Raw genomic sequence first — 27,205 nt, forward strand, 5'->3', positions numbered from 1 at the left:
CTAAAGATATTATACCACTACATTTTCCTTTTTAAAGTTAAAGTTACATGTTTATTAATTTCCTCCAGAGGGCTTATTAAAATAGGAAGATTACAGTGTGAAATTTATTAAAGATGACTTTATAGATGGGAGCACCTTTTAAGACTCGGATATTAGACTCAATCAAAGGATAGATGCTCAATCCCACATAGAGATAAATTTTTCAGGAAATGGGCTCATGAGCTTCGGTAGTTCAAGCAAAGGAGCCCATGTCCTGTCTTTTCTGGAGTCTCCAATTTGAAGACTGTTCATGGCTGCCTTTCCACATCCTTTCCATAGAGAAGCCCTCCCATTGACTCTCTTTTAGGTTAAGCTTCTGGATAAATAGAGGATAAATAGAGCCCCAGTAAGAAGAGATGGGGAAGATGAAAGGGTTAAGGGCAACAGATGCCAATGCACCCAAGAACCTGTGGGAGGTTCTCTGCTTCTGCTGTCCTCAAGCCACAGTCTTAGCACAGACCCAGGGAATGCTTGTACGGCAGGCCTTAGTGTGGGGTGAAGTGAGAAAGTCTGGGCAGTAATGTTTCTGATAGAGCAAGTTGTGCTCCAGGGGACCAGGGGCAGGGAAAATGGGGGAATGGACTTTGTTCTGGTCCAGGCCTGGTTTGGGTGGATGCTGTGTCTGATTTGTTCTCTGCTCAGCCAGAAATGCCTGTCCCTGATTGCAGCAGAGGCTGTGACAACGAAGCAGGTTATGGGAAGTGGGGAGTGCCTTGACTCTTGAACAAAAGAGGATTGGACGGTGGACATGTGTCATTCTTGTCTATTATGGCTCTGAGCAGCTAGAATCCTACTTAAAGTTAGGTATCACATTAGGATGTTTGACAAACCCTAAGGCCCAGCACCTGCTGCTCTGTGACCCAAGAGAAGCTGGGCTTCTTGACCCAGGCTCAGCCACTCTGTCTCGAATGGTCTACCTGCAGAAGGATGGTGTGGGAGGCCAGTGCAGCATCATTCCTCTGTCCTGGGAGTCACTGAGCAAATGGAATCAAAAGCTTGTTCAGCCCCCTCTTCTCTCATGCCTTCTGAAGACGAAAAATCCTCAAGTGTTCTCCAAATAGGAATGTTTTGTCCAATCCACATCCATCAGAACTCACTACAAACAGCAGAAACAGACTGAGATCCACTTAAAAGAGCCATACATAATATAAGAAATTAACTTTCTTGGCTAGTTCACTTTAGCACTACCATTTTTTTTCTCCCTGTGCCAATGTTGTCTCTGAGCTAGACCATGAGACACAGGGCCAGAGAAAAAAGTGTGAGTTTCTAGGATGTGGACACTATAGGGTGAGCAAGAGGAGAGCAGATGGAGGGGTGATGCATTCATCAAGATGGGAAGCATCCTCACGGGGAGGAGACAGGGATTTAGAGAGCCTTTTGTCCTGTGGCTTAGTGCCTCCATTCTTTATGGCATGGCAGGTGGTGGCCACAGTGGAGGTACAGAAAGAATAGGAACATAGGAATGCTGCAGAGGAAGCCAAAAGCACAGCCAGTAGCACAGGGGTTCTCACCTCTGGTGATGGAAGAGAGAAAGCTTGGGACATTCTTTGATCCAACTATCTATGTAGATGTGTAGGGGGAAGCTGACACTTCACAGGATAACTGAAGCCAACACCTGTATCCTCTGAGAACTTCTGGGGCCAGAGTGAGTGAGGCCCTTAAGTTACCCCCACAAAATCTAGGGGAGGCCTGGAGCACAGGTACACAGCTAAGGTCTCCCCACTATCACAAGAGCTGTCAGCCCACGTGATCTGGGCTGAAAAAACACACAGAGGCTAAAGTGCATGGTAAACATTCGCTCTACTATCTGGTGTGTGTGTTGCCGGTACTCAGGCTTGAACTCAGGGCCTCATTCTTTTTTTGTTTTGTTTTGGTTTTACTCAGGGCTACCATTCCATCACTTGAGACAAATCTCTACTTCTAGCTTTGTGTTAGATTATTGGAGGTAAGAGTCTCACAGACTTTTCTGCCCAGGGTTTGGTTTTGGACTGTAATCCTGAAATCCTAGTCTTCTCCTGAGTAGCTGGGATTATAAACATGAGCCATCAGTGCCCAGCCCTGTGTAAATACTGGAAAATAGCTCTTTCTTTTCAAAATAGACTGAAAAGTAGTTTTATTAGATTCCCCCCCCCCTCCCCTCTAAGGTAGAATCTTACTATGTAGTCAGGCTGGCTTTAAACTCCTGATCCTCTTGCCCCAGCCTCCTGACTTCTGGGACTATGGGATTAGAAGCTACCCAGCCAATGGATTGAGATATATTGAATGCACAAGTTTAAAGGCACCTATGCAGGTGTGAAAAGCTTAGGAAGAGCAGCTGAGTTAGCAGGAAGATGTATGTAAAAGATGAAAATAGGTGTGGAAAAGATACATGCTACTTTGTGTTGCAGTCTGAGTTGTAAGGCATCCTTTTTGATCCCATTGCATAAACAACATGAGATTGTTGCATGGAAATCAGGATGATGTCCACAGAACTGCTGGGGGGAGGGGCTGAGGGAGGCCTGGGAAACCCTAGCTGACTGACCAATGGGAAGCAGCCCTCACCTCTGCCTTCTCACTGCTGGCTTTCTTTCTCTGCAGTTGGCCCCTGTTTACTTCTTGGGCCATAGAATGCCAGATACTGATCAGTTTGTTGCCAAGCTAATTTTCCATTAAGAGGTCAGATGCCCTGACTCCTAATTCTGACTTTTCGGAGGCAGAAATCTCAGTGGCTCAGCTTAATTTCGGGGTAGAGACCAGATTCAGGCAACTGTGCTCAAGTTCTTAAAAGGGCATGGAGGAAATGGTTCTGTGTTTACACCTCTGATCTCTTCTGCTTTGTTGGTCTTGTGTGCAAGGGTTAAGTGTTTAGACTGCTGCATACCACTCTGAGCCAGTATGCCTCGCTCAGGTTTGTTGTACATATAGCTGACCAACCAGGGCTTGCTTGCATGGGAGACAGAATCCAGATCTGAGCTTCTTTTTTCAGTGGTAACTGTTTACACCTGAAAGTCAGGGAGGCATTTTGGCCAAACTCAGAATCATAAAAAAGCCAGGTAGCAGAAGAGAAAGTAATATGGGCACATGGGTGTTAGAAATAGCCCTGGATGTTGGGGTGTCGTGAAGAATAAGGATACCAATTAGAAAGGAAACTCTCAAGGCAAAGTTTACTTTTGCAGAAGAGTGCAGCATCAGCCAAGATTTTGTCAGGTAAACACACAGAGCAGGCAGGCTGCTCCCTTTTCATCCCTAACCCTCCAGGCCTCACCCCTCTCATCCCATTGGCTGAGCTTAGGTTCATAATCTGTTTAATTACCAGGATGTAACTAACATCCCAGGAACATCTAACAGGATATCTTAATTAAGGGCTCAGGAAAAGTAATGTAAATTAATGTGCTGTAAATGTAATTAACAAAGGCCAAGCCACTTGGTCACAGCAGGAATCCTCTAGGAAAATCATCCTCTAAATATTGACAGAAAGGAAACAAACTATTTTGCTAGAAAAGATGCTTTTTCTCACGTTGGTCCATACCCATATTCTCCCCTAGTCACGTGGAGCTGGGCAGTGGGCACTGATGGCTCATGTCAGCAATTCTAGCTACTCAGGAGGCTGAGATCTGACAAAGAGATTCTTATGTCTCATTAACCAGCAAAAAGCTGGAAATAGAAGTATGGTTCAAATGATAGAGCACTAGCCTTGAGTGAAAAAGCTAAGCAAGAGCTCCAGGCCCAGACCTTAGCACCTACAGAGAGAGAGGGGTGGGGGAGAGAATGATATACATGGGACCCCTGAAGTCTTGGTATGTGTGACCTCACTGGACTGGGGACACCTTCCCTGGGGTTTGCTGCATCTTGACCTCCAGGAAAATGAGCTACATGAATGCTTTTTCCCTGGAGTCTACTTGGGCTGGTGAGAAGACCAGTGGACAGGACACCAGAGGCCTGGGCCTTAACAGTGATCCCAGCCAATGGGAGATATCATTATGGCTTGTGTCGTCTCGCAGCTTCTGTTCGGGACGTCTTCTGATACTCTCCTTATGTTACACATGAGATGAAGGTAAGCTAGTAGAGTATTGGGTTCATTCTAGCTGGTCCTTTCCATACCCACTCACTTCTCCTCTCTTTGCTTCTCCAGACAGTGGTAAAAGCTCCAGCATTGGCAGAGAAAGTGCAGAAAGACCTTGGCTATTTAGACAAAATAAGGGAACCATATCATTGTGGGTACTATCCAAATTGAACAACATGCTCTTTCCTGGATACTGTCCACTGCTGACTTCTTATAGACCACAGAAAGGGTTGCTTTGGCATTTTGGATTTGTGATTCAGAATAAGCACCAGAGTCTAAGCTCTAGGCTAGTTTGACCTGACTTAGACCCTGGGGGTCAGGCTCATTCTTGTATTACCTTCATTTTGCTGTCCCCAAGCTGATCTCTGGAGCGGACAGAAGACACTCTGAAAGTTGGAATTCAGGCTTCAGGAATGAGATGCTTGAAGCCCCCTGGGGCTCAGTGGAATTCAAGATCCTAAAGAATGAGAAAAAGGAGATTTCATTTCTTGTCTACACCTGAACCTGTAAGAGACTTTCAGTTCTGCACTGCCAGCTGCCTGCAAAACCAAACCCCCAGAAAGCAGTTTTACTGCATCAGAAAGCGATATATTCTCTGAAGTTAATGATCTGGAACAATAGATTGGCCTTGGTCAAAAAAATCAATTTTTATTATTTGGAGAAGGGGCTAGATAAAGTCTCCTTTTTCATGATCAGGCTCCCAGATGACACAATCCTAAAGCTTCATTTGGATCAAGATTTGGGCACATTCACATTTTTTTCCTTCTTTCATTAGTTCTTAAATCTTAAATCCATACTTGGTGATGATTCGCATAACTCTCACTTAAAATAAATCAGTGAGATTTGGTTTCCAACTTAGAGAAGAGTAGACAGGCACTCTTGGACACATCACCGAGTGAATAGTTATTGAGCTGGTTGCTTGTTCCGTGTTGCTGCACTGAGATGCGCTAGCGCTTTGTAACATGGCTGAAACTAGAGCCAGGATCTTTATAGCCAATATGCCTCTGGCTTTTAATGTCCTAGAATGAGGGTAAGGAAAAGATAGTTGGCCACCTCTTTTTTTTCTGCACTACTGAGTCTCTTGCTTGCTAGGCAGGTATTCTACCACTTCAGTCATGTCACCAGCCCCAAGCTTCCATATAACCAGGAAGAAGTTGAATACCAGAGGAAGTAGTCAGCAAAGTGGAACACTGCCAGGATGGTACCAGATGGGCCTTCTTGTGCCTGATGCTTCAGATAACCTCTTGTGGTTCCCTCTGGCTAAATAATTCTATTTATTCTTCCCCAGAGCCAAGAGTCACATTGTTATTCCTGAATCTTTTGGCTTCCTGGTAAACCCTTGGGGTCTCTCCTCCCTTTGCCTCCCAACTCCAGACTCTTAATTTTTAGATTGTCCATGAGTCAGTTTTGATCAGTTTGCTGACTTTGCTTCGCAAGTCCCCTGTCTGCCTGGAGTGCCCTCATTCCTTTGCTCTGAGGCAACTACGTAAAGGTGAAAGGTGATTCCCTCCCATAGTCTACAGCCTCTGTGTTAGACCCACATTCCAGAGATGGGCCCAGGATCATGATTGTCTTTCTCTTCAGGCTCTGGGTTTATTGAGAACAGTGCTGATTATTCTCTGTGTCTCTAGAGCTCCCAGTAATGTCTGGCACCCTTGGGAAGGATTCCATAAAGATTCAGGGCAAGAACAAATACATCATTTTTTAAAAGGTGCTTTCCTACAGCTTTCAGCAAAGGCTGACCTTGACCTTTTCTGATTTCACATTTCTTGTTGCCTGCTCTGTAATTCCTTGGCTTTAGATTAAGGTCTGCTGTGTGTGGTTACAACTGTTCTCCCTTGCCAGCGGGAAACTCTGTTCCTTCTTGGGACCATAGCTCAGTGCCTAAGATAAGATTCCCTTGGTATTTGAATTTCTCTGGGGAGATTTGTGCGTGATCAGAACCACCTCCAGGAGGAGGAGCAGCATGTACTTACAATGAAGTAACTTCAGCCTTAACCAGTCCATATCTTGGTAGCTGATCGGAATCCCATGTGCAAGCAAGTACTCAGCTTCCCATGTATACTTCAAGTGTCTATTTTCTTCTGTTCTTCTCTCTTCCTTGAATACTTGCTGGTTATTTCTTATGAGAGGAACCTCCATTCTCTCTCCTCCCTGCCCTTCTTCAGAGCCCCAGTTTTCACCCCATCTGTGGCTTCTCACAGCTCTCCAAATGGCAATTCTCCCTCCCCTCGTCCAAGGGCCTTACTCTACAACCTATTCTTCATTCTTTCTGCATCAAAGTGGGCCCTGTGCTAGGAAGAAATGGGAATCACATCTTGTGATGGCTTTTCAGGTAGGACCCCTCCTAGCAGTTCAGCCTGCCTGTGGAGCCTTCCAAGGTGCTCATGAAAGCTGCTTTCAGCTTCTGTTTGCAGTCATTTTATCACACTGCAGGCTGTCAGAAGATATCAATCTAGCTAGTCTTCCATCTAGCTAGCCTTCATTTCCTTACCATTTACTTTCTCCTATCTTAGAAGCCCATGGGGCAATCCATGCATATGAATCCTGGGGCAAGGAGAGGTTTTTCTGGATGGAGAGAGAAGTAGGCTAGACCTCAAATTCTAGTTTGGGTGTGTTGAAAACTCGGGGTATGAGTAGATGGTGCAGACCTGTAGTTTTGATCTTTTTTTGCATACATATATTTAACTTTTATTTTAATTTTTTCATATAATTTTTATTGTAATTATTAGAAGGGTTATATTATATTCACCAGATAGAAGGTGCATTACTTTACAAACATTGATACCATTTCTCATGTCTTGGTCCCCATTTCTCTCCCCCCACCCTGCTCCTCATCTTGTTTTCCCCTCTTCCCTATCCTATTTCAAATAACCAGATAAGCATATATAAAATATATCAGATAACAAGGTAAAATACTGTAACAATATGAGATAACCAAGGGACAGCAAAAGAGATGAGAGATAACATAGTACATTAAGGACAACAATCACTCCTTATATAGTTTTGTTTTTGTATCTTGGAGTTCCTTGCATTTAGCATCATACTATATGGCCTTATGTATCTAGGTTTTGCTCTATTGTAAATCTCTGCTAGGAGAGCCCAAAGTTTCTACTGATTATGACAAATGAGGGAAACCATTGAGCCTATGTTCCTTTGAGTCTGGGCTTACTTCACTTAATATGATTTTTTCTAAGTCTTTCCTTTTCCTTACAAATGGGGCGTTGTTCTTTCTGACAGCAGCATAGAATTCTATTGTGTATAAATACCAAGTCTTGTTAATCCACTCATCAACTGAGGGACATCTGGGTTGGTTACATATCTTTGCTACGGTAAATAGTGTATAGCTTTGATCTTTAGAGGCTAGTTCTATGGGTTTATTGAACCTGTCTATTTAAACCCTCTCTTCACTACTGCGATTTATACAAATGATAATGAGATACAAATAGGTTGTATAGCAAGAAATTTATAACAATTGGTTTCTTCAAGATGCAGAATAGAAGGTCAAGGGTGGATCCCATTGCTGAGTAGACCATGTAGAAGGGCAAGTATGCAGCATCAGTGCCAGGGTTTCAGGTTTAAACCGCAAGCAGAGAGAGAAAGATTGCCGATGGTGATGTCATAGTCTTGGTGGGCTTTCCACTATGGTAGCCACCCACTTCCTGACACTTGGTGACCTATCTGTGAGTCCACTCAGATTTCTCATCATTCTTCATGCCCTGTCCTTCTGGCTATTATGCCTGTAGCCTAGGCATTGTGTGTGGATTCTGTTTGATAGGGAGTTCATTTTCTTTATCATTGTCCCATTCCCATTTCCACAGCCAACTTCTGTTTACAGATATGCCTCTTTTCAATGTTTCTAATTATCTTACTCTTTTGGAAGACCTTCTACTATAGGTAACTGTTTTTTTTTACATTTATTTTTATTGTAATTAATAGAAGGGTTACATTATATTCGCCAGATAGAAGGTGCATTACTTCACAAACATTGATACCCTTTCTCATGTTTTGGTCCCCATTTCCCCACCCCCACCTCAGCCCCTCATCTTCTTTTCCCCCTTTCCTATACTGGTTTCCCTCTTCCCTATCCATATAATGTGTGATCGTTGGCCTTAATGTACTTTGTTATCTCTGATCTCTTTTGCTGTCCCTTGGTTATCTCATATGGTTACAGTATCTTACCTTGTTATCAGATATATTGTATATATGTTTATTTGGTTATTAGGTAACTTTATACTGAACTTTATACTGCAGTAAAGTTGGCATGCAACTCCTATTCCAATCATTCTCTCTATTAATTTTATTTAGTGAAATATAAATTTACTTGTAATGATGTCAGTTATAATTCTTCTAGATTGGGGAGTCTCGGTTAGGAACAAGCTGGGGGTGGGCATTTGGAAGGTGTTTTGTTTTATGGGAAGATCCACAGATTAGGAAAGTATTTTCAATAGATGTTGAAGGGAGGAGTCATGGAATATGCTAATCAAGTAAAGAAATTCAAATAAGAGGGAAATTTTTAGATTAGATGACTATGAATGGGAAATGTGCCTTACCAAATATTTATGTTTAGAAATACGTTGTATTCTACCACAACAATGTTCATTGCAGTATTATTCACCATAGCAAAAATATGGAACCAACCTAGATGTCCCTCAGTTGATGAGTGGATCAACAAGTTGTGGTATTTGTACACAATGGAATTCTATGCTGCTGTCAGAAAAAATGACATCGACCCATTTGTTAGGAAATGGAAAGTCTTAGAAAAAAATCATATTAAGTGAAGTAAGCCAGACTCAAAAGAATTTAGGCTCAATGGTTTCCCTCATTTGTCATAATCAATAGAAACCTTGGGCTCTACTAGCAGAGATCTGCAACAGAGCAAAACCTTGATACATAAGGCCACATAGTAGGAAGCTAATTGAAAAGACCTCCAGGATATTGAAACAAAAGCCATATAATGAATGATTGTTGTCCTTAATATACTATGTTATCTCTCATCTCTTGTGCTGTCCCTTGGTTATCTCATATTGTTGCAGTATCTCACTTTGTTATCTGATATATTGGATTTATTTGTATTTGGTTATTTGAAATTGGATAGGGAAGGGGGGAAAACCAAGATGGGGGGGCGGGGGGTGTTGGAGGGGAGGGTAATGGGTACCAAGACATGTGAAAGGGTATCAATATATGAGAATTAATGCACCTTCTATCTGGCAAATATCATGTAACCCTTTTATTAATTACAATAAAAAAGATAATAAAAAAGAAATACGTTGTATTTTTGCAACTGATGTATATGAGATTATTTAAAAATATTTGAAAATTGTTTATTATGAAATCTTTATTTTGAGGGGTACTAATTCTGGGGCTTGAAGGTAGGGCCTGAGCACTGTCTCTAAACTTTACAAGGCTTGTATTCTTTCACTTGAGTCACAGTTCCACTTTTGTTGCTTTTTGGTTTTTTTTGGTGGTTATTTTGAGATAAAGAGTCACAGACTTTCCTGCCAGCCTGGTTTTTGAATCATGATCCTCAGATCTCAGCCGCTTTGAAACTCATACAAACACAAGTGAGGAGGCGCCTTTTGTGTACTCGTTGTCCATCTTTTGTTTTTACTAGTCCTAGGGCTTGAATTCAGGGCTCAGGCATTGTCCTTGAGCTTTCTCGAGGCCAGCACCCTGCCACTTGAGTCACAGCACCACTTCCAGATTTTTCTATGTATATGATACTGAGGAATTGAATCCAGGGCTTTGTGCATGCTAGGCAAGCACTCTACCACTAGGCCATGCTCCCGGCCTCATTATCCAACTTTTATTCATTTGTTTCTCCAGGTTTATTTTTAAACAAATCTCATGTAAAAGATTTGATTTATGAAGTAACTACTAAAATAAGTATTACATCAAATAATTTACATGTATATAGATATAATATTTAAGAACTGAATAATCATTTTTTATCAGAGGTTAATGAATATTTTCATTTCTTGGGATGTTTAATAAACAAGTGACTTTTTTTGTTTATTTTGGTGCTAGACTAAGGACTTGAATTCCTGGATACTGTCCCTGAGGTCTTTTTCCCCCCCTCTCAAGAGTAGCTCTGTACCATTTGAGATTTATTTATTTTAAGTTGTGGGGCTTTAACTTAGGGCCCGGGCACTGTACTTGGACACTTTTTGCTCAAGGCTTGTGCTCTGCTACTTGAACCATAGCACCACTTCTGGCTTTTTCTGTGTATGTGGTAATGGGGAAATCAAACACAGGGCTTCGTGTATGCAAGGTGAGCATGCTACTGCTAGGCCATGCTCCCGGCCCTTTATTTACTTTTTAATGCTTACTTGGAGATCAGAGTCTTATGAACTTTCCTGCTCAGGCTACCTTTGAACTGTAATCTTCAGAGCTCAGCCCCTGGAATGGTTAGGAATATAGGTATGAGGTGGTGTCTGTCAGGTGATTTTTATTTTAATTTTTTTGGAACTTATTTGAGTTAGAATGCAATGAAACCTTACAGCTGAAGATTGAGTCACCATTTTATATTCACAATATTTCATTACGAAAGAAACTTGACTATCCCTCTTGTAGCAGTTTCCAGTCTGTTTGGCTGTGACCATCCTCATGGGACTGATCACCTGATCTGTGTAGTATGTTTAATAGATCTAGCAGCAACACCAGACTCAGGGAAATTTGTTGGGTAGCTTTTATTAGGAGACATGTAATACCAGATTGTTTTTCTTCCTTGATTAGTTGTTTGCAACATGCTAACACTCTAGTTTACCAACTTCTTCATGTCTAAGCTAGAAAATGTCTACAAAGGGACATTTCACCTCCTTGGCTATTAAATTACTCTGCCATGTAGTTAAAGTAGAAAGGAGAATGGATGACTGATTCTCTTTATTCAAAGCAATAAGTGAATGCTGTAATGTCTTCCAAAGATAGTCAATGGCTTTTATTTTCTTCTACTACATATCACCATGAACTTGTGTGTTGAAGCTCATCTGATAGTTATATCAACTTGTCATACTCTCATACTTGATATGTTTCAACTTGTTGTAACTGTTCTCCTTATTGATATTAAAATGGTCATATCTTAGCACAGGAAAACTTAGCCCAACGGACTTCTAGGTTCCTGATGGGGTACATTCATCTTCCTTGTGCCTTGCTCTATCTAGAATGTGTCATGTCTCCTAGGAATCTGGCTCCTTTCATAGAAAATGGCATTTGGAGATAATCCGCAGAGAACTATAGATGCTCATTGGTGTGGAGTTGACTATTATTTCTAGACATTGGGAGCAAACAGAGGTAGGAAACACATACCCATTTTTCACTGAAATGTATCATGAATTTCTAGTGATATTTTCAGTTTGAATTCTGGATTCTTATTTCACCTTTGCCAACCTCACTGAAGGAGGTTCACCTTTGTTAACCTCATTCTGGGTCTTCTTTCTCTCATACTATAAATCCCAAGGTTTGCTGACATGAACAATTACATACATGCAACAGAGACTGAGTGTTTAACATTCTGGCAGTCACAAGGCAGAACACTGATCTGTAGATTGAGCTGAGGAGAGCAGAAAGAATGACTACATACGTTTGCCAACCAGTTTGATTTGCAGAGAAAGAAGACTTAAAATAGGGAAAACTCCTGGACAGTTGTTATCTGTAGTTTATCCTGCTGGCTGGATCCTGGTCACCCAGTGCTTGTGAATCTATCTTCATACCCATCAGCTTCATGTAGAGGAAGTGCTGCCCGGACAGTGGAGTTCATGATGCTGGTGATTCTAGTGGGAGTGAGTTTCTCATGGCAAGGCAGACTGGCTCCTCCAATAATCTTGCTGTCCTTCCATGTGACCAAAGAATGTTGAACTTACCCACCACTGAGGAGTAGAATAAATTGGGTGCATCTGTATCTCCCACCATCCAGCTACGGTATTTGCTTCATAATGCCAGAATATTCCAATCAAAACTGTCCCTGTTGTTTCCCTTTCCTTCCCTAATTCAAATAACCATATAGACAATATACCAGGTGCCAAAATCACATACAGTGACAAGGGAACCAACAAAATGGTGAGACAAAGGGTGAACTAGTGTCAACAGTGATACAAGACAGTACGTTGGAAATGAACTTTACAACTTGGCTGGGGGCTAGGGAGAGAGGGAAAGTGGGAGAAAAACAGGGGAGGGAATAAGCATGTTTGAGATGACATAAACTCACTACCTTACATATGTAACTGTAGCATTTCTGTACATCACCCTGATGATGAAAATAAATAAACACATACATACATAATACATACATACATAAAAACCAACTCTCTGTGTTGCTTCTCTGTGGCTCACCTTCATCTGCACAGGTGTCTTTAGGTTTTAGTTCCTAATTCTATTAAAAGAAGACAATATTAATGTGGTATAGGACAATCACCCAGCTATATTTGCATGTACTAAGCTTTTTTCTCTACTCACAGCTTTCTTAGGTTTCCTTTGAGGGAGGAGGAACATCTATTGCACCTTGTTGCTTTGCTGGCAGGGTCATCATTCACTAATGGCAATGTGCAAAGTGGGAAATCTCCTTTGGCACTTTCCAATTACACTCCAGTGTATATTGTAGAGAGTTCCTCTGTATCACCTGAGGGTGGTCATTGCATGATGACCAGACAATAATAAGAGAAACAATCATTGATTACATGTTCCTGTCCTTGTGTTCCCTGTAAATAGATCCAAAGGCAGTATGGGATTCAGAGGAGATTTGTTAGCAAAGGTGATAGGTGACTGCTACTAGGAGATACTGAATGTTGTCTGGTTATTTCTCTTCCATGAAGAGTAGCCGTCGATGTGCACAGACCAGGCACATTAACTCATGGTTGATTGCAACAGACTGACAGACTAGTTTACAATTTTCTTCATTTAGAAGCTGGAAAATGTCTCCGGAGGAAAAAAAATTTCACCTCATTGGCTATTGGATTTGCTTTGTGACATAGATTTGCCTTATAACATATGAAGTAATTGGAAGACCGGCTTGGGCTCAACCTTAAGTCAGATATTGGAATTGGAATTATTAGACATCTACTCTGTGGAGTTTTGACACGGTCCTCGCTAATAAGAAAGTATTAGCTTAGACTTTCTTTTCTGTTGTCATTGTGTGGGTTGTCAGGACCCTGGGGACTGGGGAATTACCTGTATATCCTTTGTTCCTAACAGGGTATCATTTCAAAGCTTCAAAACACTATATTTTTCCCAACATAAAAGTAACAGTAAGGTTGGAGCCTTAATTGCCTGGTATATATTGACTCTGTTTTATGAACTAGGCCATTTTGAACTGTGCAGGTGACACTCTGTCAATGCAGTGGTATGCCTTGAGATAGAATGGAAACGGGTTCTGATGTTGCCTCTGACTAGCTGGGTGACCTTGGATAAATCAAACCTGACATTTCTATCTATGAACTACAATGCTAACACCTACCTCAGAGGGTCCTTGATGTTCAATTGATCCGTGGTGTTCTACAGGTCTCCACTCAGTGGATAGGACTTTCCTTCGCAATCTGTATTACCACTTAGATTACTGAAGAACCCTAGAAGTGAGGTGAGTCCTTCCTCCTTTTTTCGTGGTTTTCTTTCCTTTTTTCTTGTCCATCCCTCCTCTCCCATCTTTTTTCCCTCTACTCTTTGACTTCCTTTCTCTTATTCTGTTAATTTCCCCTCATCCTCCCTTCATCCCCCCATCCGGTCCCTTCTTCCTCCACTGAAGTTAAACAGCACCAAGTAACAACACATCAGTGATGTGAGTCTTGCTATGATTTCATTCAAGCAGCAATGTAGCAATGTTTCCAGCCCTGGGGATATCCAGCTCTCTGAAAATGAAAACAGATTAAATGCCATGTCTCCCCTTTATTAGAGATTCAATAAATTTGGCAGGAAAATGGTTGTTATTCTGAGACTGGACATTCCATGACCAATATGTGTAGGTTGGAGCTCCTCCTCTATGTGTGGGACAGTGGCTGACTCCCTGCATTTCCAATGTTTTATTTGTCCCTTTTATAGAAAGAGTTTCTTTTATACCTGGGCAAAAAGTTGAGATCATATCTACACGTAAATTAGGCAAAAGAATCTGAGAAGTTTAGCTAAAAATTTCCCATAAATAAGTGAAAACATGTTCCCTTCTTATGATAGAAACAGCAAATGTACCCTAGAGCACGCAACCAGCTGACTGTCAGCTTGCAGTTTCTGGCCATGACTGTAGTAGTTCAAGTCCACATACATTTTCTTTTTGCCAGTCTTGGGCTTGAACTCAGGGCCTGAGCACTGTCCTTGGACTTTCTCAAAGCTAGAGCTCTACCACTTGAGCCACAGTACCACCTCTGGCTTTTTTCTATGTATGTGGTATGGAGGAATTGAACCCTGGTCTTCGTGCATGCTAGGCAAGTACTCTACCATTAGACCAATCTCCCGAACCCCCCCGCCACACAATTTTTATTGTATTGGAAATTCTCAGATCTGATCTGCAGAAGGATAGATTCCTAAAAATAAATCTTACATACCAAGCTTGGGTGATGCCCCTTTTATTTTGCCGAATGTAAGCATTAGAAAAAAAAATCCAGCCAGGTGCTGTTGGCTCACACATGTAATCCTAGCTACTCAGGAGTCTTTGATCTGAGGATTAAAGCCAATCTGAACAGGAAAGCCCAGAAGACTCTTACCTCCAATTCATCACCAAAAGGGCTGGAAGTGGTGCTGTGGCTCGGTGGTAGAACACTAGCCTTAGGCAAAAAAAAAGAAGAAAAAAAGAAAAAGTAAAAAAGCACAAGGAGTATTATCCAACAAGATGTGCACTCATTACCTGATTTATGTAACTGTAACTGCTTTGCGTATCCCATTTATAGTAACAATAAATTTCCTTTTTTTTTAAAAAAAACACAGTGACAGCACCCACATTCTCCGTTCAATTCCCATCTGTCACTACCATCATTTAAACCAAATAAGTGATTTCTTAATGACAAAATCAAGGTCTCAGTTTCAGAATGTAGGGTAGAATGTAGTAGCACAGGAACCACAGGGTTATCTGAGCTTGAAGGTGAGAGGCTCAGGAGTCCATTGGCAAGAGTAGAGCTGATGTGGGTTTTGTCCATGATTTATCCTATGTAATATTCATGTATGGTCTTGTGTGTTGTGTGTGGTGTACATACATGCTATGTGTAGGTTCTACTCTGAAAAGGATGAAATCAATGATGTTTGGGGGGGCATGCATAATGGAGTTACCAGTGCTTGTTTGCCTACCCCCTCCCCCCCCCCGGCACTTCTTCCTGCCCTCTGGGCAGACAACACCTCCCAGGTAGAAGCCAAGAGTGCTTGTTGACAGCTAGGACTTCTGGAAACATATAAACACCAACTCAACTCCCCAAGAAACTTACTATATGGTCCATGGCATGCAAAGAAATGTCTGTAGAGAAATCTCGGTGTGGTTTCAGCTTCCTGGCAGGACTACCTCCAACTACAGGAAGCACTCTTACTAGAGCTACCTCTGTTCCTGGGTCTCGTGCCTGCTAGACCCCACAATTTTTTTCTCAGTAAAAGCCTGTGGCTGACAGCTCCAGGCAAAGACTTCAAGAGATAGAGGCCATGTACTTCTCCTGAGGCACTTTTGACACAGAAACCTCAGCTACTGTCAGATTCTGCTGGCAGAAGTTCCTCCTAACAGCATCGCTCACAAAGCAGCCGCTCCCTTGTGTTTCTTAGGAGGAGCAAGGAGTCTGGTGAGGAAGCCCACACATCAGTATATCTACCTTTCATTGTCCTTCATGCATCTGACCCTAACATGGCGTTAGGTCATGCTGACAGGGCAGGAAGTCTTCTATTCTGCCTAAAGTCTTTCCCTCTCCCACACACTGTCCATCCTGACACCAAACTCCATTATCAACCACTTCAGCAGAGATTGTCAGCAATGGCAGGTGTCTCACCTGTGCCAGGCCTGAAGCAAGATGGAGCAAAGGGTAAGAACGCAGATAGGAGGGAGAGCACTCGGAGTGATATTACATCGACAACCCTTGAGAGAGCATCTGGCCTTGTGTGTCGAGCCGGGCCCATTTCACTCAAATGGCCTGCAAACTAAACAAACCTTTGCCCAATGCACTGCAAGCTCACAATCAAGTAAGCCTGGTGTTGGGGTAGGAGCTGCCCATCAGGGTCTCGGCAGGGAGCGAGGCCTGTGTGTAATCACATCCATCTTCTCCAGGGTAGATGATGAAGACAAAAGGGAGCTCCACCTGACCACGGAGGCGGCGATCCTCGGATCCCCAATCACTCCCCAGGACTCAGCAGAGAGAAGCTTCAGATTATAGAACTGGACAGAGCCACTGAGATACACTGGACTTATTCTGAAACCATTTGACAAAATGAGAATAACATGTGACGGGAATCTCCATATTCACCATAAAGTTATCTCATCCTTGCTAAATGTTAAATATCTATAAATTTCTAATACATATAATATTTACATATTATAATATATAGTATATATGAAACATATCTCTATATATTTAAAGGTCGATGGCAAGGTACAACATTAACATGGAGGAGAAGGGGGAAATCAAGTGATAGTTGCTATATTACTAGCACATCACTCACATATGTGATATATAAACATACATTGTATACACACACCCAACATATTTGCACACCACATATACAATACTCATATTCCTGCACATGTTTTCACTTACATTTGCTCATCCTATGTACACACAAACCATACACACACACACACACCACATGCATCACATACACTATACATGCCATACATATACCACACACTATGTATCACACACACACATACACACACACACACACACACACACACACACACACACACACAGTTCTTCTTTCTTCTTCCTCCTTTGTGTTTTTGGGGGCTGGCCTGTCTGTTGTACAACTTGAGAACCCCTACTCGCCCCCAGGAAAACCAAGTGGCATAACTCTGGGTGACCTTTCAGCCCAAAGTCAGTGGGCAGACAGATGTTTGCAGCTGGCAGTGACACTGACATCTTGAAAACCATGAATCCAGACAAAAGGGAGTGGTATTTTCTCTCTAAGATTTAAATTTAAGATGTCATTTCACAAAATGGCACTCTCCTCCACGAACAAACAAATAGCTAAGGCGATAAACAAGCAGCTCAGGCAACAAAGAAATATGCTGCACAGATAAATGCCAGGGGAAAGAAACTTTTAAATATGTCTTCAGCCACAGTCTGTAAATGTCTCTCAATGAGTTATCTTGCTCCTCAGGGAGTGTAAGTAAAGCCTTTCAGAAAGACAAGGAAACTATGAATGAGGAGACAATCCAAAATTTGCTAAGATGCTATGTGATGTTCTGTACATGAAAACAATCCCCTTTTTGCAACAGAAACAAGCATACAATCTGTCTTAAGAGAATATTTTTTGTTCTACTGTATTGCATACATATGTAATATATATTAATACTGATTTTTGGGGCAGGGCTCCTGTAAATTGTGTGCTGGTGAGCCAGTGTCACCAGCTTGTCTGTTTATTTAGTCTAGCTCTTCTCCTGGAGGACTTGTGTTTCTGGAGCAGGTAATCTTCATCAGGGGTTGTTTCATTTCAGCCTCTGGGGAAAGGTCTTGGTCCCTTCCTGGTGTCCTCTGGAGAGAGAAAGGGGACAAACAGCTAGTGAGCAGTGGACTCAGCATGGCACCTATTTAGGTACAGTGGGGAAATGGGAGAAAGTGTCACCTCTCAAAATACTACAGGATATAAAATAAGTACAGGCCTTTTGACTGTCTAAACGGAAGTGGTTATGTATGGGGACATATCTTCATCAGAAAAGAAGTTAGTTTCTCATTAGGAAATATTTATTTATTTATTGTCAGTACCAGGACTTGAACTTAGGACCTAGGTACTGTCCCTCAACTCTGCTGTTCAAGGCTGGTGCTCTATCACTTGAGCAACCGCTTCATTTCTAGCTTTTTGATGATTCTTTGGAGTTAGGGTCTTAAGGATTTTTCTGCTTGGGCTGGCTATGAAGTGTGATCCTCAGATCTGAGCCTCCTGAGCAGCTACGATTACAGGCCTTGACCAATGCATCATGGTGAGTAGGGGACTAGTTTTGAGCTAAGTTTTTGAAATTTGGACCCTGTCTTTAGTTTCTTTTTCTTTACCAGTTTGTGGCTGACTCTACAATGCCATTTTGACCATTTCTGGACAAAGCTGGACGTGCATTGTGTGAACCTTTTTTTATGTGGCTTTTTCTCCTTGGTGGTAGTGGGAAGTGAAAGACATTTTGAGTCCTAAAAACTCAACTGTGCTAGAGTGGACAGAAACAACGATGTCATAAAAGTGCGAACGATGGCGTGTCTGGGACAAATGAGGGCTCAATAAACCTCAGTGAGGGTGGAAGGGAAAGGATTTGCAGCAGAGAAATTAAAAAAGAGCTGCCACCAGCCTGAGAAGCTTTCTGCATTCCCAGGGAGGCCAAAGAATGTACAGCTCCACAGAACAAAGAAGCACCATCAGGAAGCCAGCACAACTCCTCCTTGGGAACTGTGGCTCTCTAAAGAGCCATCACTTCTCCTCTGAGCTTTGAGGATGTTCTAAAAAACAAAAACAAAAACAAAAAAAACACAGAACATCAGCTAGAAAAGTGTTTTGGGAGAAAAGAGAGGGAGATAATTTCTGCACAAACAATAACTGGCCTTGTAGCTTAGCCCATTTGGAACCAGTGGAGAGAGAAAGATTGACTTTTGCAAACATAAAAAGTGATGCCTCTAATCTTAGCAACTTCATGAGATCTGAGAATTGTGTTTCGAAGCCAGCCTGGGTAAGAAAGTCTGTGAGATTTATTTTATTTTATCTCCAGTTAACCATTTAAAAATCCAGAAATTGTTCTATGGCTCAAACGGGAGAGTGCTAGCCTTGAACAACAAAAAAACTCAGTCGTTGAGTTTAAGCCCCAGGTCCAGAACAAAAACCAATAAAAAGAGTTCCCTGCTGGTGAGGAGGAACATTTATGTATGGATTATTCCTAAATCTTAGGGGTGAAATTCTGCAGCAGCCCTACTGTGTTCTTGTAGGAGTGGATGCAGGCATCTTTTCTTGGTTGCCACTGAGGTACCTTCTGCTCAGAAATCCAGAGGACGCAAGACAGGGGGCTTGGGGAAGATGCTTTAGGAATGAATGAACTTCTTCAAGTGCTCTATTCAGGCTTTGACACAACTGTCCTGTTCATCTTGAGATGCGGATTTGGGCCCAGAACTGGCAGGACTTTATGTATCTTGGGAAAAACTCCATCTCTCTTTAGTTTGGAGTTTATTTCCAGAACGTGCCCACTCTGAGTTATGCCACCACAGAATCAGGAGGAGCCCTCTTCTCTTTTTATGAAATAGACAAAAATCTGGAACAAATCTAAAATCTGAGTTAAATATATATATTTAATGGAAAAATTCTCAGGCTTCTGGACTTGGCAGAGAAAATGAGAATAAGAAAGTTTCTAATTGAAGGGAGAAATGACTTTGGAGTGACATTTACATTCATGGAAGGCAAAGATGGAGGAGTGCAGATGTCTCTGGGCCAGCTGCAACCCTGAGGGCCCAGAGCTCCTGCTGTCTCTTTCTGTCCTTGGCAGTGGTGGTGCTTGTGTTTATGACAGCTTGGCACCTCCCAGAAGCAACAAAGACACGGATGTCATCTCGGTGTTCTTCTAGAACCCTATCTGGGTGGTTATCTAACTATCTTCTATCCTCTTCTCTCTCCTCCTCTTTCTCCTCCTCCTCCTCTTTCTCCTGCTTCTCCTCCTCCTCCTCCTCCTCTTCCTCCTCCTCTTTCCCCTCCTGATCCTTTTCCAGTGCTGTGCTGCTACTCGGGCTTGAACTCAATGCCTGGACACTGGCTCTTAGCTCTTGGGCTTAAGGATAGCTTATTCTACCACATAAACCCCAGCTCCATTTTCGTTTTAATTTTGTTGGCTAATTGCAGATAAGAGTCTCACACATTCATGTGTCTGGGCTAGTTCTGAACTGAAATCTCAAGTCTCAGCTCTCTGAGAAGGTAATATTCCAGGCATGAGCTCTTGACGCTTAGCTCCATCTGTTGTCTGTATTGAGGCAGAGGCCATGGCTCTTTGTTCTCTTCTTTAATTTTTTTTTTAGAAAAAGTGATGAGCAGGGGACTTTCAGTTACACAAATATTGAATACATTTTTTTTGAGCACTGTTACCCCATCCCTCATTTTTCCCACTTGCCTCTCCCTATTCCCCTTCCTCCAAGCTGCTCATATACAACACAGTGTCAAGTGAGTCTCAATGTTGCATTAGTTCATCCTTTGTACTGCAGTTTCTGCGATTCCCTTTCCCTTCCACACATCAAATAAACTTATGTGCAATACACAGGCTACAGAAATTTAAGAGAAACACAAACAACAATAACAAAAAATCCCTACTTACAAGATATAATAAGAACCTCTAGTTTCCATGTCTCAGAGTTCATGGATACATTTCATTATATGTGGTGTTGTGAGCCAGGCAATTGGGTTATTGAGATACCCTGTTAAGAAGACAATAGACATATTCTAGTTCTTACAAATGAGGAAACCATGCAATCTACTCTTCTTTGGGTCTGGCTTACTTCACTATTTTTTTCCAAGTCTTATTCTCTTCTTAGGAGAAAGAAGCTTTGGTTGTCTTTGCTTTCCTGGGTGCCTGCCTATGGGTGTGAAGTTTCTAGGTCAGGGAACAGCAACACATTCCCCATTTGAAACTATGGGTGCTTAGCGACACCTTACAAGGGGAAGGTGGAGGTGGTAGGGTAATTGAGCTTGGCTGGTTCACAAAGCATCTATGTTGTGTCTATTGACTATATCTCCCAAATAGTTCTGGAATCAACCCTGTTTTCTTTGTTCAGGCTAGAACTTTAATGAAGCTTTCTGTAATTTAGGACATTTTTAGTTGCACACAATAGAAACTAAGCTGCAGCCTTAACAAAAAAAGGGGAAATAAAATACATCAGGTTTAGTTCTTGCAAGCCTATGGAATGCAAAAGCAAGGTGAAAGCTGGACTCTAAGAATGGAATCAGAACCTGGGACAGGGACAGTTGAAAGTCATGACCTCATACCCATCTGCCCAAGCTCTGAGTTCCAGTCCCAGGATTGGTTCATACACACACACACACACACACACACACACACACACACACACACACACACACACACACACTCCTGATGGCTGAGCAGAAAATATATCTAACGCTTGTATGTGTACCATCCCGTTCCTAAGGCAGAGCATTTTGTTTCTGCTTCTCTCTTCTGCACCTTAACACTTATCTCTAGTCCAAGTTCTAGTTTTTTGGGGGAACACAATAGTACCTTTTTGTTGTCAGTCCTATGCCTTGAATCTAGGGCTTGGGCATTATCCCTAAGCTCCTTTGTGCTCAAAGCTAGCACTTGAGCCACAGTGCCTCTTCCGACCTTATCTGACTACGTGGTACTGAGGAATAGAATTCATTCATGCTAAGCAAGCACTATACCACTAAGTCACATTCTCAGCCCCCCACAACTAGTATCTTTTGACAATAGAAGAAACTCTTACATCCACTGGCTTTGAGCAGCAAGTCTAGCTCCTAGCATTTTGCGTCCTCAAACACACCAATTTTGTGTCTGTTCTTACACTCGGGCAGTTTGTTTTCCACTAAATGTCCTCTCTGTCTCTCTCTTTCTTTCGGTACTGGGGCTTGAACTCAGGGCCTTGAGTTTTCCCTTAGCATTTTTGCTCAAGTCTGGCAATCTACCACTTGAGCCACATCTCCATTTTTTGCTTATTTTTTTCCTGGTTAACAGATGAGTCTCCTGGATTTGTCTGCGTGGGCTGGCTTTGAGTTGGAATCTTCAGATGGCAGCCTTCTGTGTAGTTAGGATTATAGGTATGAACCACTGGTTCATTGCTTAGATTTTGGGTTCCCCCTCACATAATAACTGTTCTCAGTAACAAGAACCCCTCCTCGATAAGATATAGCTGGATAAGTGAAAGGATCTAATCAGGCATAAGGGATCCCCTCTATGAATTCAATATATTGTCAGTGGAGCTTATCTTCTAGGTGGGGAGGGGTGACCCTACAGGAAGCCTCGATTAAGTGTGTATGAGAAAGGAAGAAAAGAGCGACAGGTGCAGATGCTCAAGTGTCACTTGTGACAGCAGGACACTAAGAGGACAAGAGGGAAGGAAGAGTCCTGCTGTCTCAGGCAGGTGCACCCAGAGCACACTGTCTTCTCGTGCCAGGATACAGGTGGAAAAGCTTTCTGACATTCCTAGCTGTCTGTCACCTGGCAGTTTGTTTCAGGTTGAGTGTTGCTTTGGAAGCGGAGGAGCTGAGCATTGCAGACTGTCTGGGGAAGGAAAGGTGGAGTCTCTGTAGCCTGTCTGGATTGCAGGAAATTGAGGTGAAATGAGGAGCGAGCTGAGAAGAGGAGGACAGACACAGGAAACCCAGGTGCCCATGTCTGCAGCAATGCTGGCTTGTGTTGCCCTCCTTCTGCAGCAAAGCTTTGGCACTCTGCAGAAGAACCACAGGAAGTACACAGGAAACGGGGTATGGGAGGGTTTTCCCACAGTCAGGTTTCACATATTTCCTGTTCTTCATAGTAAAGCAACACATGTTTGTTATGGAAAATAATGAACTACAGATAAAAAAATCAAACTCATGTACCTATAAACCCACCATTCAGAAGTAAACACAGCAATTGATGACTTTTGTCTTTTTCTCTTTCTGTCTAGGTGCTTTCATGCTATGGCTATAAATTTTGACTTAATTATTATCCTTAGTATTACTGGATTAATTAAGTTATCAAGCTGGACCTGGAGTTTGAAACTCAGAGCCTGGGCACTTTCTTTGAACATTTTTGCTCAAGGCTAGTGCTCTACCACTTGAACCACAGCTCCACTTTCAGGGTTTTATGATTTGTTTTTTATGGTTTTCTTTTTGCAGATTAATTGGAGATAAGAATCTCAGATTTGTCTGCTAGAATTGGCTTTGAACCTTGATCCCCAGATTTCAGCCTCCTGGGAAGCTAGGATTATTAGCAAGAACCACTGGTGCCTAGCTGTCAGGACCTTTGTCAACTTAAAGTTATGGGATACCCCAAGGGTTTATTTTGGCTATGTAGCTTGTATCAAATCAATTATATCAGTTAGGAGTTAGAAGTGAGAAATTGCAATGCATTTTTTATTAACTGGTTCAAACAACAGATCCACACATTAGTTATAAATATGAAAATATGCAAAAATAATTGCATTTGTAATGAACACTTGGCAAGAAGGGGGGCACTTTGGTATGTCATTGTAACTTTTTTTAATATCCGGCTTGGCAGAAGATGGCTGGGTCCTCATTTCCAAGTACAATCAATAGAATAAAGTTTGAATGTCCAACAACCATTTCAGGGGCCTCATTTGATCTGTTGTGGTAACCCTGTCAGGTTGCCTCTGGAAAAGCCTACCATATGGTCATGCAGGAAAGGGAGCAAATACCCCACTTACCGTGTATTATTATGAAAATAGTTTTGGCATCACAGACACCCCTGAAAGGGCCATAGGGACCTGCATGAGTCCTGTCTCTGATCTACACTTTGGCACTTTGCCTGAAATGCTGGCATCCAGATGCTATTTTTCCCCCCAGATGAATCTTCGCAGTTTGTTTTAGCCTTTGCCTTGGCCTCTGCACAATGGCAGACCTGCTGTTATAGTGCCTGGCCTTATTGGATCCATAGGCTCTTGTATTCTGGTGATCTGCTGCTCACCCTGCCAGTTGGGAAATAGGAAAGGAAGAAGAAGGGATTGTGAATGGTGAATTAAAAGCCGAGTTTGAATCCTAAATTCATGTGGATTTTTGTGTTCATGGCAAACCCACTTCCCTTCAAGAGATCATTCTTGTCCTTGTTTGGAGTAGGGCTTTTGGGCCCAGTTTGCTTTGAAAGATGATAACAAAATTTAAAAAAGTGATGATCCTAAGCCTCATGTATTCTTCTATGTAGTCTTTCCCCTATGGGATCTCTCTTTGTTTCTCTCTCTCTCTCTCTCTCTCTCTCTCTCTCTCTCTCTCTCTCTCTCTCTCTCTCTTTATCTCTCTCTGTGTCTCTCTGTGTCTCCCTGTCTCTCTGTCTCTCTCTCTGTGTGTCTCTCTGTCTCTCTGTCTCTGTCTCTTTCTCTCTCTTTTGGTGTCAGTCCTGGGGCTTGAACTCAGGGCCTGGCTGCTATCCCTGCACTTATTTGCTCAAGGATAGAGCTCTGCCATTTGAGCCACAGCTCCACTGTTGGCTGTTTTGATGGTAGATTTTTCTGCCAGGGCTGGCTTTGAACGTTGGTCCTCAGATCTCAGGCTCTTGAGTAGGTAGGATTATGGAGATGAGCCACTAGTGCCTGGTTTGTCCCATGGGACTTTTTGAAAGGTGTTCCCCCATGGAAGAACATAACTATCACAGTCACTCCCCACAGTGAGTGAGTAGCTTCCAAATTCTACCGTTCACCTGCTTCATGTAAAGCAACTTACACTTGCATTAAAAAGCTAACATAAAGTCATTAAAATAGAAACATAAAGAAAACCAAAAATCATCCAAATACATATTATGGTCTTTACCGCTGGGGATTATCCCTGATGACATTAGAATGATGATCACTTTGTCCTATGCATCTAGTTCACGATTTATCATTGCCACATACTTTCTTCTTTTTAAAACACGTTTATTTAAGTAGTTGCGCAAAGGAGTTTCAATTGGAGATGCCAATCTGGGAGTACAATGCAGCTTGATATTGTTTTCCTCCCATTGTTCTTTATCATCTCTCTCAACCCTACCCATCTCCTTAATTCACATGGCTCAGTTTTACATAAATGAACTATTATGACTGCATTCTCCCACCTTTTCTCTCTTTGTTCATCTGACTTTAAAAAATGTCCTAGCTTCATTATGCTAATCTGTAAGTTAGTTATTCTAAAGAGTTACACCATTGAAAGCCTCCACTGTGTGGGCCATACGTCAGTGAACACATTTGTGTGTCTATGCATGTGATCCTGTATGTGTTTTCACATATATTTAGATTTAGATGTTACTACCACAGATGAGAGAAAATACATGTCCTGACCCTCTCTAACGTTTTCTTCTTAAATATCATCTTATTATGTGACTCCTTATTACTGGGTACAGTTTGGTCCCTTTATTCTGGCATTTAAGACTATTTCCAGATGGTCTTTGGTTTTTGACAATCCCCTCATTTGTCCTTTCTCATATTGCCTCTCCCTAAGCAAACCATGAGCATTATTTCCCTGGATATTCAACCTGCACATTGGATATATTTTGTGGGGATGGGAAATTAGCACTTACTTTATAATATTTAGAATGTATGTGAAAATGGAACCACACAACTGCAGGGGCTGGATGGGATTAGGAGAGATGAGAGTGAACTATGGAAGGGATGTTTAGGTCAGCGTGCACTGTACTCATCAACTGACGTGTTAAATTCAAATATCTTTGTACGATTGCAGATAATAAAAAAAACGTTTTAAAGAAATTAGGACTTATATGTTCCCACTTAACTGATTACTATATAATCATTATGATTCTGACCCACAGTCACTTCTGAATCCTTATCCTATTCCTGAGATGTTTGTGTATCCCTCTGTCCTGTGGTTTCACAGACATCACCCAGACTATAGATAGTGCTTTGATCACTGCCTTCCATCTGCATGCTCCTTATTAACTGCCTTCAGAAGGTGCCCATCTATTGCACACTGACTTGGTTGAGACTGGGCATGGCAGGTCAGATGCTGTGTGTTTTCTGCATCCTTCAGTATGTGCACATTGTTGGTTATCTGAGTGTCTTATAGATTGCGTACCACTAAGGTGTGGGTGATGCAGGACTAATTAATCCCACTTGTGTATCTGGCAGGGCTAGTTCTGCTCTGGCCTGTGATGCTTGGGTCAGACAGGATTCTAGACCACAAGATGTCAGTGTTGTCTCAGCTACAAAGGATGTGACTAGACTTCACTCCTACATCCAGCCTTGCTTCATGCTGGCAAAGAAGGGCTGGGTGCTTCCAGAAATGTTGAGTTAGACATATACTCTCCTTGTTGCTGTTGGATCCGGAAAGAATTGAAGTGTAGGGGGGAAGATAGAATTCCATCAAGAAGAAGAAAGCACCCAGATAGGGGTGAGCCAAGTGAGAGCTCCCAGGCACCTTCCATGTGGGAACTGGGTTAGTAAAGTTGGAAGCTACTTATTATCCTGCTACATGTCCCGTTAAAGTGCTCTGTAGGGTCATAAAAAGGCAGTTCAGTGGGTTGGGCCAAGCCAGATTTTTTTTAATGTGATGCTTGTGTATGTGTATCACCTTTTGTCCTAACTTCAAGTCCAGCAGCCAGCAGAGAATTCAGCCCACTGAATCTGATTCTGGTCATGATTTTCCATAGGAGAAAGAAGCAGTTTATCTTTCTTTGTTGCCTTCCCTTCTTTTTTCTTTCCCTCTTCCCTTCATTCCTTCATTCCTTCCTTCCCTCCCCTCTTTTTTCTTTCCCTCCCTCCCTCATTTCCTTCCTTTCTTTCTTTCCCTCCTTCCTTTCCTTCTTTTTCTCTTTCCTTCCCTCCCTCCCTTCCTTCTTTCCTCCCTTCTTTTCTTTTTTTTGTTCTTATGCCAATATTAGCTTTTTTAAAAAAAATTAATTTTAACGACAAGGTGATATATAGAATGGTTACAGTTACATACATAAGGTAGTAACTACATTTTGTATTGAATATTGTTGCCACCTCCCTTGCTTTTTCTCCCATTTTCCCTCCTTCCCTTCAAAGATCTTTTCCAACATATTGACTTGTGACCATTGTGGTTGCATTGGTTATTATTCAAGGATGGTGTTCTGTTTCTTGAACCATGCCTCTACTTTTGACTTTTCCCAGATTTATTGGAGATAAGGACCTCCCAGGCTTTTCTGTTTAGGCTGGCTTCCAACTCTGATCCTCACATCTCTGCATCCTGAGAAGTTAGGATTGCAAGTGTGTATCACCAACATCAGGCAACAACATGCTTTCTTCAGGATGCACATGGACCATTATCCTTAGCTGTGACTTCCATTTGAATGGAGTGCCAGCCAGCAAATCTGTG

At 42.1% G+C, this 27,205-nt stretch overlaps 2 long non-coding RNA genes across 3 annotated transcripts; both read right to left on the bottom strand.

The window, feature by feature from the left end:
• Window positions 1-4,424: 4,424 nt before the first annotated feature.
• Window positions 4,425-14,494, bottom strand: LOC150040069 (uncharacterized). Of its 2 annotated transcripts, none has more exons than XR_016534103.1 (3): window positions 13,530-14,494; window positions 12,533-12,695; window positions 4,425-4,538 (listed from the first exon to the last, which is right to left on the bottom strand). It is a non-coding gene; the product is annotated as an uncharacterized LOC150040069 (long non-coding RNA). The 2 variants fall into 2 exon arrangements; XR_016534104.1 differs by lacking the exon at window positions 4,425-4,538 and adding an exon at window positions 12,409-12,449.
• A 2,988-nt stretch (window positions 14,495-17,482) lies between these two features.
• LOC150040070 (uncharacterized) lies at window positions 17,483-19,326 on the bottom strand. Its single transcript, XR_016534098.1, has 2 exons — window positions 19,188-19,326; window positions 17,483-17,718 (listed from the first exon to the last, which is right to left on the bottom strand). It is a non-coding gene; the product is annotated as an uncharacterized LOC150040070 (long non-coding RNA).
• Window positions 19,327-27,205: the final 7,879 nt, after the last annotated feature.

The sequence above is a fragment of the Megascapheus bottae genome, unplaced genomic scaffold (genome assembly GCF_031878675.1).
Source record: "Megascapheus bottae isolate mThoBot1 unplaced genomic scaffold, mThoBot2.hap1 HAP1_SCAFFOLD_103, whole genome shotgun sequence".
In the NCBI taxonomy this organism is placed as follows: domain Eukaryota; kingdom Metazoa; phylum Chordata; class Mammalia; order Rodentia; family Geomyidae; genus Megascapheus; species Megascapheus bottae.